This window comes from Cucurbita pepo, chromosome 16, assembly GCF_057944985.1.
Source record: "Cucurbita pepo subsp. pepo isolate OVF chromosome 16, ASM5794498v1, whole genome shotgun sequence".
NCBI lineage: Eukaryota > Viridiplantae > Streptophyta > Magnoliopsida > Cucurbitales > Cucurbitaceae > Cucurbita > Cucurbita pepo.
This window is the reverse complement of record NC_141813.1, coordinates 3,235,493-3,245,492: the sequence shown is the minus strand read 5'-3', so window position 1 is coordinate 3,245,492 and position 10,000 is coordinate 3,235,493. Positions and strand designations below refer to the sequence as shown.

The following is a 10,000-nucleotide window of genomic DNA, read 5'->3' as shown; positions in this document are numbered from 1 at the left end:
CCTAGTTTTCAAATTATGCGCACTAATATCATCATAGCTAATCTTCGGGATGCCCCAACCGAGAATAAAACTCGGGTCTGTACCGTGGCAGGGTACTATTCTACCACTAGACCTCTAGTGCTTCTAAATTTATTCGAATCCATAACTTACTCGTATTTTGGTCATGCAGTTCTTCTGAAGCCCTTAACTTTTCGTTCACCACTCGATTTAAAAAAATGAAAATAGAAAATCTCGATAATGCTACTCGTGTCATCTATAAATTTAACTGATATTGTGGCAAACCCTAGTTTTCAAATTATGCGCACTAATATCATCATAGCTAATCTTCGGGATGCCCCAACCGAGAATAAAACTCGGGTCTGTACCGTGGCAGGGTACTATTCTACCACTAGACCTCTAGTGCTTCTAAATTTATTCGAATCCATAACTTACTCGTATTTTGGTCATGCAGTTCTTCTGAAGCCCTTAACTTTTCGTTCACCACTCGATTTAAAAAAATGAAAATAGAAAATCTCGATAATGCTACTCGTGTCATCTATAAATTTAACTGATATTGTGGCAAACCCTAGTTTTCAAATTATGCGCACTAATATCATCATAGCTAATCTCCGGGATGCACCAGCCGAGAATCGAACTCTAGGTCTGTACCGTGGTAGGGTACTATTCTACCACTAGACCACTTGTGCTTCTAAATTTATTCATATCCATAACTTACTCGTATTTTGGTCATGCAGTTCTTCTGAAGCCCTTAACTTTTCGTTCACCTCTCGATTTAAAAAAATGAAAACAGAAAATCTCGATAGTGCTACTCGTGTTATCTATAAATTTAACTGATATTGTGGTAAACCCTAGTTTTCAAATTATGCGCACTAATATCATCATAGCTAATCTTCGGGATGCCCCAACCGAGAATAAAACTCGGGTCTGTACCGTGGCAGGGTACTATTCTACCACTAGACCTCTAGTGCTTCTAAATTTATTCGAATCCATAACTTACTCGTATTTTGGTCATGCAGTTCTTCTGAAGCCCTTAACTTTTCGTTCACCACTCGATTTAAAAAAATGAAAATAGAAAATCTCGATAATGCTACTCGTGTCATCTATAAATTTAACTGATATTGTGGCAAACCCTAGTTTTCAAATTATGCGCACTAATATCATCATCATAGCTAATCTTCGGGATGCACCAGCCGAGAATCGAACTCTAGGTCTGTATCGTGGCAGGGTACTATTCTACCACTAGATCACTAGTGCTTCTAAATTTATTCGAATCCATAACTTACTCGTATTTTGGTCATGCAGTTCTTCTGAAGCCCTTAACTTTTCGTTCACCACTCGATTTAAAAAAATGAAAATAGAAAATCTCGATAATGCTACTCGTGTCATCTTTAAATTTAACTGATATTGTGGCAAACCCTAGTTTTCAAATTATGCACACTAATATCATCATAGCTAATCTTCGGGATGCCCCAACCGAGAATAAAACTCGGGTCTGTACCGTGGCAGGGTACTATTCTACCACTAGACCTCTAGTGCTTCTAAATTTATTCGAATCCATAACTTACTCGTATTTTGGTCATGCAGTTCTTCTGAAGCCCTTAACTTTTCGTTCACCACTCGATTTAAAAAAATGAAAATAGAAAATCTCGATAATGCTACTCGTGTCATCTTTAAATTTAACTGATATTGTGGCAAACCCTAGTTTTCAAATTATGCACACTAATATCATCATAGCTAATCTTCGGGATGCCCCAACCGAGAATAAAACTCGGGTCTGTACCGTGGCAGGGTACTATTCTACCACTAGACCTCTAGTGCTTCTAAATTTATTCGAATCCATAACTTACTCGTATTTTGGTCATGCAGTTCTTCTGAAGCCCTTAACTTTTCGTTCACCACTCGATTTAAAAAAATGAAAATAGAAAATCTCGATAATGCTACTCGTGTCATCTTTAAATTTAACTGATATTGTGGCAAACCCTAGTTTTCAAATTATGCACACTAATATCATCATAGCTAATCTTCGGGATGCCCCAACCGAGAATAAAACTCGGGTCTGTACCGTGGCAGGGTACTATTCTACCACTAGACCTCTAGTGCTTCTAAATTTATTCGAATCCATAACTTACTCGTATTTTGGTCATGCAGTTCTTCTGAAGCCCTTAACTTTTCGTTCACCACTCGATTTAAAAAAATGAAAATAGAAAATCTCGATAATGCTACTCGTGTCATCTTTAAATTTAACTGATATTGTGGCAAACCCTAGTTTTCAAATTATGCACACTAATATCATCATAGCTAATCTTCGGGATGCCCCAACCGAGAATAAAACTCGGGTCTGTACCGTGGCAGGGTACTATTCTACCACTAGACCTCTAGTGCTTCTAAATTTATTCGAATCCATAACTTACTCGTATTTTGGTCATGCAGTTCTTCTGAAGCCCTTAACTTTTCGTTCACCACTCGATTTAAAAAAATGAAAATAGAAAATCTCGATAATGCTACTCGTGTCATCTATAAATTTAACTGATATTGTGGCAAACCCTAGTTTTCAAATTAAGCGCACAAATATCATCATAGCTAATCTTCGGGATGCACCAGCCGAGAAATGAACTCGGGTCTGTACCGTGGCAGAGAACTATTCTACCACTAGACCACTGGTGCTTCTAAATTTATTCATATCCATAACTTACTCGTATTTTGGTCATGCAGTTCTTCTGAAGCCCTTAACTTTTCGTTCACCTCTCGATTTAAAAAAATGAAAACAGAAAATCTCGATAGTGCTACTCGTGTCATCTATAAATTTAACTGATATTGTGGCAAACCCTAGTTTTCAAATTATGCGCACTAATATCATCAAAGCTAATCTTCGGGATGCACCAGCCGAGAATCGAACTTGGGTCTGTACCGTGGCAGGGTACTATTCTACCACTAGACCACTGGTGCTTCTAAATTTATTCGAATCCATAACATACTCGTATTTTGGTCATGCAGTTCTTCTGAAGCCCTTAACTTTTCGTTCACCTCTCGATTTAAAAAAATGAAAACAGAAAATCTCGATAGTGCTACTCGTGTTATCTATAAATTTAACTGATATTGTGGCAAACCCTAGTTTTCAAATTATGCGCACTAATATCATCATAGCTAATCTTCGGGATGCACAAGCCGAGAATAAAACTCGGGTCTGTACCGTGGCAGGGTACTATTCTACCACTAGACCACTGGTGCTTCTAAATTTATTCGAATCCATAACTTACTCGTATTTTGGTCATGCAGTACCTCTGAAGCTTTAACTTTTCGTTCACCACTCGATTTAAAAAAATGAAAACAGAAAATCTCGATAATGCTACTCGTGTCATCTATAAATTTAACTGATATTGTGGCAAACCCTAGTTTTCAAATTATGCGCACTAATATCATCATAGCTAATCTTCGGGATGCACCAGCCGAGAATCGAACTCGGGTCTGTACCGTGGCAGGGTACTATTCTACCACTAGACCACTGGTGCTTCTAAATTTATTTGAATCCATAACATACTCGTATTTTTGTCATGCAGTTCTTCTGAAGCCCTTAACTTTTCGTTCACCTCTCGATTTAAAAAAATGAAAACAGAAAATCTCGATAGTGCTACTCGTGTTATCTATAAATTTAACTGATATTGTGGTAAACCCTAGTATTCAAATTATGCGCACTAATATCATCATAGCTAATCTTCGGGATGCACCAGCGAAGAATTGAACTCTAGGTCTGTACCATGGCAGGGTACTATTCTACCACTAAACCACTAGTGCTTCTAAATTTATTCGAATCCATAACTTACTCGTATTTTGGTCATGCAGTTCTTCTGAAGCCCTTAACTTTTCGTTCACCACTCGATTTAAAAAAATGAAAATAGAAAATCTCGATAATGCTACTCGTGTCATCTATAAATTTAACTGATATTGTGGCAAACCCTAGTTTTCAAATTATGCGCACTAATATCATCATAGCTAATCTTCGGGATGCCCCAACCGAGAATAAAACTCGGATCTGTACCGTGGCAGGGTACTATTCTACCACTAGACCACTAGTGCTTCTAAATTTATTCGAATCCATAACTTACTCGTATTTTGGTCATGCAGTTCTTCTGAAGCCCTTAACTTTTCGTTCACCACTCGATTTAAAAAAATGAAAATAGAAAATCTCGATAATGCTACTCGTGTCATCTATAAATTTAACTGATATTGTGGCAAACCCTAGTTTTCAAATTATGCGCACTAATATCATCATCATAGCTAATCTTCGGGATGCACCAGCCGAGAATCGAACTCTAGGTCTGTATCGTGGCAGGGTACTATTCTACCACTAGATCACTAGTGCTTCTAAATTTATTCGAATCCATAACTTACTCGTATTTTGGTCATGCAGTTCTTCTGAAGCCCTTAACTTTTCGTTCACCTCTCGATTTAAAAAAATGAAAACAGAAAATCTCGATAGTGCTACTCGTGTTATCTATAAATTTAACTGATATTGTGGTAAACCCTAGTTTTCAAATTATGCGCACTAATATCATCATAGCTAATCTTCGGGATGCCCCAACCGAGAATAAAACTCGGGTCTGTACCGTGGCAGGGTACTATTCTACCACTAGACCTCTAGTGCTTCTAAATTTATTCGAATCCATAACTTACTCGTATTTTGGTCATGCAGTTCTTCTGAAGCCCTTAACATTTCGTTCACCACTCGATTTAAAAAAATGAAAATAGAAAATCTCGATAATGCTACTCGTGTCATCTATAAATTTAACTGATATTGTGGCAAACCCTAGTTTTCAAATTATGCGCACTAATATCATCATAGCTAATCTCCGGGATGCACCAGCCGAGAATCGAACTCTAGGTCTGTACCGTGGTAGGGTACTATTCTACCACTAGACCACTTGTGCTTCTAAATTTATTCATATCCATAACTTACTCGTATTTTGGTCATGCAGTTCTTCTGAAGCCCTTAACTTTTCGTTCACCTCTCGATTTAAAAAAATGAAAACAGAAAATCTCGATAGTGCTACTCGTGTTATCTATAAATTTAACTGATATTGTGGTAAACCCTAGTTTTCAAATTATGCGCACTAATATCATCATAGCTAATCTTCGGGATGCCCCAACCGAGAATAAAACTCGGGTCTGTACCGTGGCAGGGTACTATTCTACCACTAGACCTCTAGTGCTTCTAAATTTATTCGAATCCATAACTTACTCGTATTTTGGTCATGCAGTTCTTCTGAAGCCCTTAACTTTTCGTTCACCACTCGATTTAAAAAAATGAAAATAGAAAATCTCGATAATGCTACTCGTGTCATCTATAAATTTAACTGATATTGTGGCAAACCCTAGTTTTCAAATTATGCGCACTAATATCATCATAGCTAATCTCCGGGATGCACCAGCCGAGAATCGAACTCTAGGTCTGTACCGTGGTAGGGTACTATTCTACCACTAGACCACTTGTGCTTCTAAATTTATTCATATCCATAACTTACTCGTATTTTGGTCATGCAGTTCTTCTGAAGCCCTTAACTTTTCGTTCACCTCTCGATTTAAAAAAATGAAAACAGAAAATCTCGATAGTGCTACTCGTGTTATCTATAAATTTAACTGATATTGTGGTAAACCCTAGTTTTCAAATTATGCGCACTAATATCATCATAGCTAATCTTCGGGATGCCCCAACCGAGAATAAAACTCGGGTCTGTACCGTGGCAGGGTACTATTCTACCACTAGACCTCTAGTGCTTCTAAATTTATTCGAATCCATAACTTACTCGTATTTTGGTCATGCAGTTCTTCTGAAGCCCTTAACTTTTCGTTCACCACTCGATTTAAAAAAATGAAAATAGAAAATCTCGATAATGCTACTCGTGTCATCTATAAATTTAACTGATATTGTGGCAAACCCTAGTTTTCAAATTATGCGCACTAATATCATCATAGCTAATCTCCGGGATGCACCAGCCGAGAATCGAACTCTAGGTCTGTACCGTGGTAGGGTACTATTCTACCACTAGACCACTTGTGCTTCTAAATTTATTCATATCCATAACTTACTCGTATTTTGGTCATGCAGTTCTTCTGAAGCCCTTAACTTTTCGTTCACCTCTCGATTTAAAAAAATGAAAACAGAAAATCTCGATAGTGCTACTCGTGTTATCTATAAATTTAACTGATATTGTGGTAAACCCTAGTTTTCAAATTATGCGCACTAATATCATCATAGCTAATCTTCGGGATGCCCCAACCGAGAATAAAACTCGGGTCTGTACCGTGGCAGGGTACTATTCTACCACTAGACCTCTAGTGCTTCTAAATTTATTCGAATCCATAACTTACTCGTATTTTGGTCATGCAGTTCTTCTGAAGCCCTTAACTTTTCGTTCACCACTCGATTTAAAAAAATGAAAATAGAAAATCTCGATAATGCTACTCGTGTCATCTATAAATTTAACTGATATTGTGGCAAACCCTAGTTTTCAAATTATGCGCACTGATATCATCATAGCTAATCTCCGGGATGCACCAGCCGAGAATCGAACTCTAGGTCTGTACCGTGGTAGGGTACTATTCTACCACTAGACCACTTGTGCTTCTAAATTTATTCATATCCATAACTTACTCGTATTTTGGTCATGCAGTTCTTCTGAAGCCCTTAACTTTTCGTTCACCTCTCGATTTAAAAAAATGAAAACAGAAAATCTCGATAATGCTACTCGTGTCATCTATAAATTTAACTGATATTGTGGCAAACCCTAGTTTTCAAATTATGCGCACTGATATCATCATAGCTAATCTCCGGGATGCACCAGCCGAGAATCGAACTCTAGGTCTGTACCGTGGTAGGGTACTATTCTACCACTAGACCACTTGTGCTTCTAAATTTATTCATATCCATAACTTACTCGTATTTTGGTCATGCAGTTCTTCTGAAGCCCTTAACTTTTCGTTCACCTCTCGATTTAAAAAAATGAAAACAGAAAATCTCGATAGTGCTACTCGTGTTATCTATAAATTTAACTGATATTGTGGTAAACCCTAGTTTTCAAATTATGCGCACTAATATCATCATAGCTAATCTTCGGGATGCCCCAACCGAGAATAAAACTCGGGTCTGTACCGTGGCAGGGTACTATTCTACCACTAGACCTCTAGTGCTTCTAAATTTATTCGAATCCATAACTTACTCGTATTTTGGTCATGCAGTTCTTCTGAAGCCCTTAACTTTTCGTTCACCACTCGATTTAAAAAAATGAAAATAGAAAATCTCGATAATGCTACTCGTGTCATCTATAAATTTAACTGATATTGTGGCAAACCCTAGTTTTCAAATTATGCGCACTAATATCATCATAGCTAATCTCCGGGATGCACCAGCCGAGAATCGAACTCTAGGTCTGTACCGTGGTAGGGTACTATTCTACCACTAGACCACTTGTGCTTCTAAATTTATTCATATCCATAACTTACTCGTATTTTGGTCATGCAGTTCTTCTGAAGCCCTTAACTTTTCGTTCACCTCTCGATTTAAAAAAATGAAAACAGAAAATCTCGATAGTGCTACTCGTGTTATCTATAAATTTAACTGATATTGTGGTAAACCCTAGTTTTCAAATTATGCGCACTAATATCATCATAGCTAATCTTCGGGATGCCCCAACCGAGAATAAAACTCGGGTCTGTACCGTGGCAGGGTACTATTCTACCACTAGACCTCTAGTGCTTCTAAATTTATTCGAATCCATAACTTACTCGTATTTTGGTCATGCAGTTCTTCTGAAGCCCTTAACTTTTCGTTCACCACTCGATTTAAAAAAATGAAAATAGAAAATCTCGATAATGCTACTCGTGTCATCTATAAATTTAACTGATATTGTGGCAAACCCTAGTTTTCAAATTATGCGCACTGATATCATCATAGCTAATCTCCGGGATGCACCAGCCGAGAATCGAACTCTAGGTCTGTACCGTGGTAGGGTACTATTCTACCACTAGACCACTTGTGCTTCTAAATTTATTCATATCCATAACTTACTCGTATTTTGGTCATGCAGTTCTTCTGAAGCCCTTAACTTTTCGTTCACCACTCGATTTAAAAAAATGAAAATAGAAAATCTCGATAATGCTACTCGTGTCATCTATAAATTTAACTGATATTGTGGCAAACCCTAGTTTTCAAATTATGCGCACTGATATCATCATAGCTAATCTCCGGGATGCACCAGCCGAGAATCGAACTCTAGGTCTGTACCGTGGTAGGGTACTATTCTACCACTAGACCACTTGTGCTTCTAAATTTATTCATATCCATAACTTACTCGTATTTTGGTCATGCAGTTCTTCTGAAGCCCTTAACTTTTCGTTCACCTCTCGATTTAAAAAAATGAAAACAGAAAATCTCGATAGTGCTACTCGTGTTATCTATAAATTTAACTGATATTGTGGTAAACCCTAGTTTTCAAATTATGCGCACTAATATCATCATAGCTAATCTTCGGGATGCCCCAACCGAGAATAAAACTCGGGTCTGTACCGTGGCAGGGTACTATTCTACCACTAGACCTCTAGTGCTTCTAAATTTATTCGAATCCATAACTTACTCGTATTTTGGTCATGCAGTTCTTCTGAAGCCCTTAACTTTTCGTTCACCACTCGATTTAAAAAAATGAAAATAGAAAATCTCGATAATGCTACTCGTGTCATCTATAAATTTAACTGATATTGTGGCAAACCCTAGTTTTCAAATTATGCGCACTGATATCATCATAGCTAATCTCCGGGATGCACCAGCCGAGAATCGAACTCTAGGTCTGTACCGTGGTAGGGTACTATTCTACCACTAGACCACTTGTGCTTCTAAATTTATTCATATCCATAACTTACTCGTATTTTGGTCATGCAGTTCTTCTGAAGCCCTTAACTTTTCGTTCACCTCTCGATTTAAAAAAATGAAAACAGAAAATCTCGATAGTGCTACTCGTGTTATCTATAAATTTAACTGATATTGTGGTAAACCCTAGTTTTCAAATTATGCGCACTAATATCATCATAGCTAATCTTCGGGATGCCCCAACCGAGAATAAAACTCGGGTCTGTACCGTGGCAGGGTACTATTCTACCACTAGACCTCTAGTGCTTCTAAATTTATTCGAATCCATAACTTACTCGTATTTTGGTCATGCAGTTCTTCTGAAGCCCTTAACTTTTCGTTCACCACTCGATTTAAAAAAATGAAAATAGAAAATCTCGATAATGCTACTCGTGTCATCTATAAATTTAACTGATATTGTGGCAAACCCTAGTTTTCAAATTATGCGCACTAATATCATCATAGCTAATCTCCGGGATGCACCAGCCGAGAATCGAACTCTAGGTCTGTACCGTGGTAGGGTACTATTCTACCACTAGACCACTTGTGCTTCTAAATTTATTCATATCCATAACTTACTCGTATTTTGGTCATGCAGTTCTTCTGAAGCCCTTAACTTTTCGTTCACCTCTCGATTTAAAAAAATGAAAACAGAAAATCTCGATAGTGCTACTCGTGTTATCTATAAATTTAACTGATATTGTGGTAAACCCTAGTTTTCAAATTATGCGCACTAATATCATCATAGCTAATCTTCGGGATGCCCCAACCGAGAATAAAACTCGGGTCTGTACCGTGGCAGGGTACTATTCTACCACTAGACCTCTAGTGCTTCTAAATTTATTCGAATCCATAACTTACTCGTATTTTGGTCATGCAGTTCTTCTGAAGCCCTTAACTTTTCGTTCACCACTCGATTTAAAAAAATGAAAATAGAAAATCTCGATAATGCTACTCGTGTCATCTATAAATTTAACTGATATTGTGGCAAACCCTAGTTTTCAAATTATGCGCACTAATATCATCATAGCTAATCTCCGGGATGCACCAGCCGAGAATCGAACTCGGGTCTGTACCGTGGCAGGGTACTATTCTACCACTAGA

General features: G+C 37.7%; 1 non-coding gene across 1 annotated transcript; it reads right to left on the bottom strand.

Annotated features, from left to right (window-relative positions):
* Window positions 1-3,438: 3,438 nt before the first annotated feature.
* Window positions 3,439-3,509, bottom strand: TRNAG-GCC (transfer RNA glycine (anticodon GCC)). The gene has a single exon. It is a non-coding gene; the product is annotated as a tRNA-Gly (tRNA).
* Between the last annotated feature and the right edge of the window lie 6,491 nt (window positions 3,510-10,000).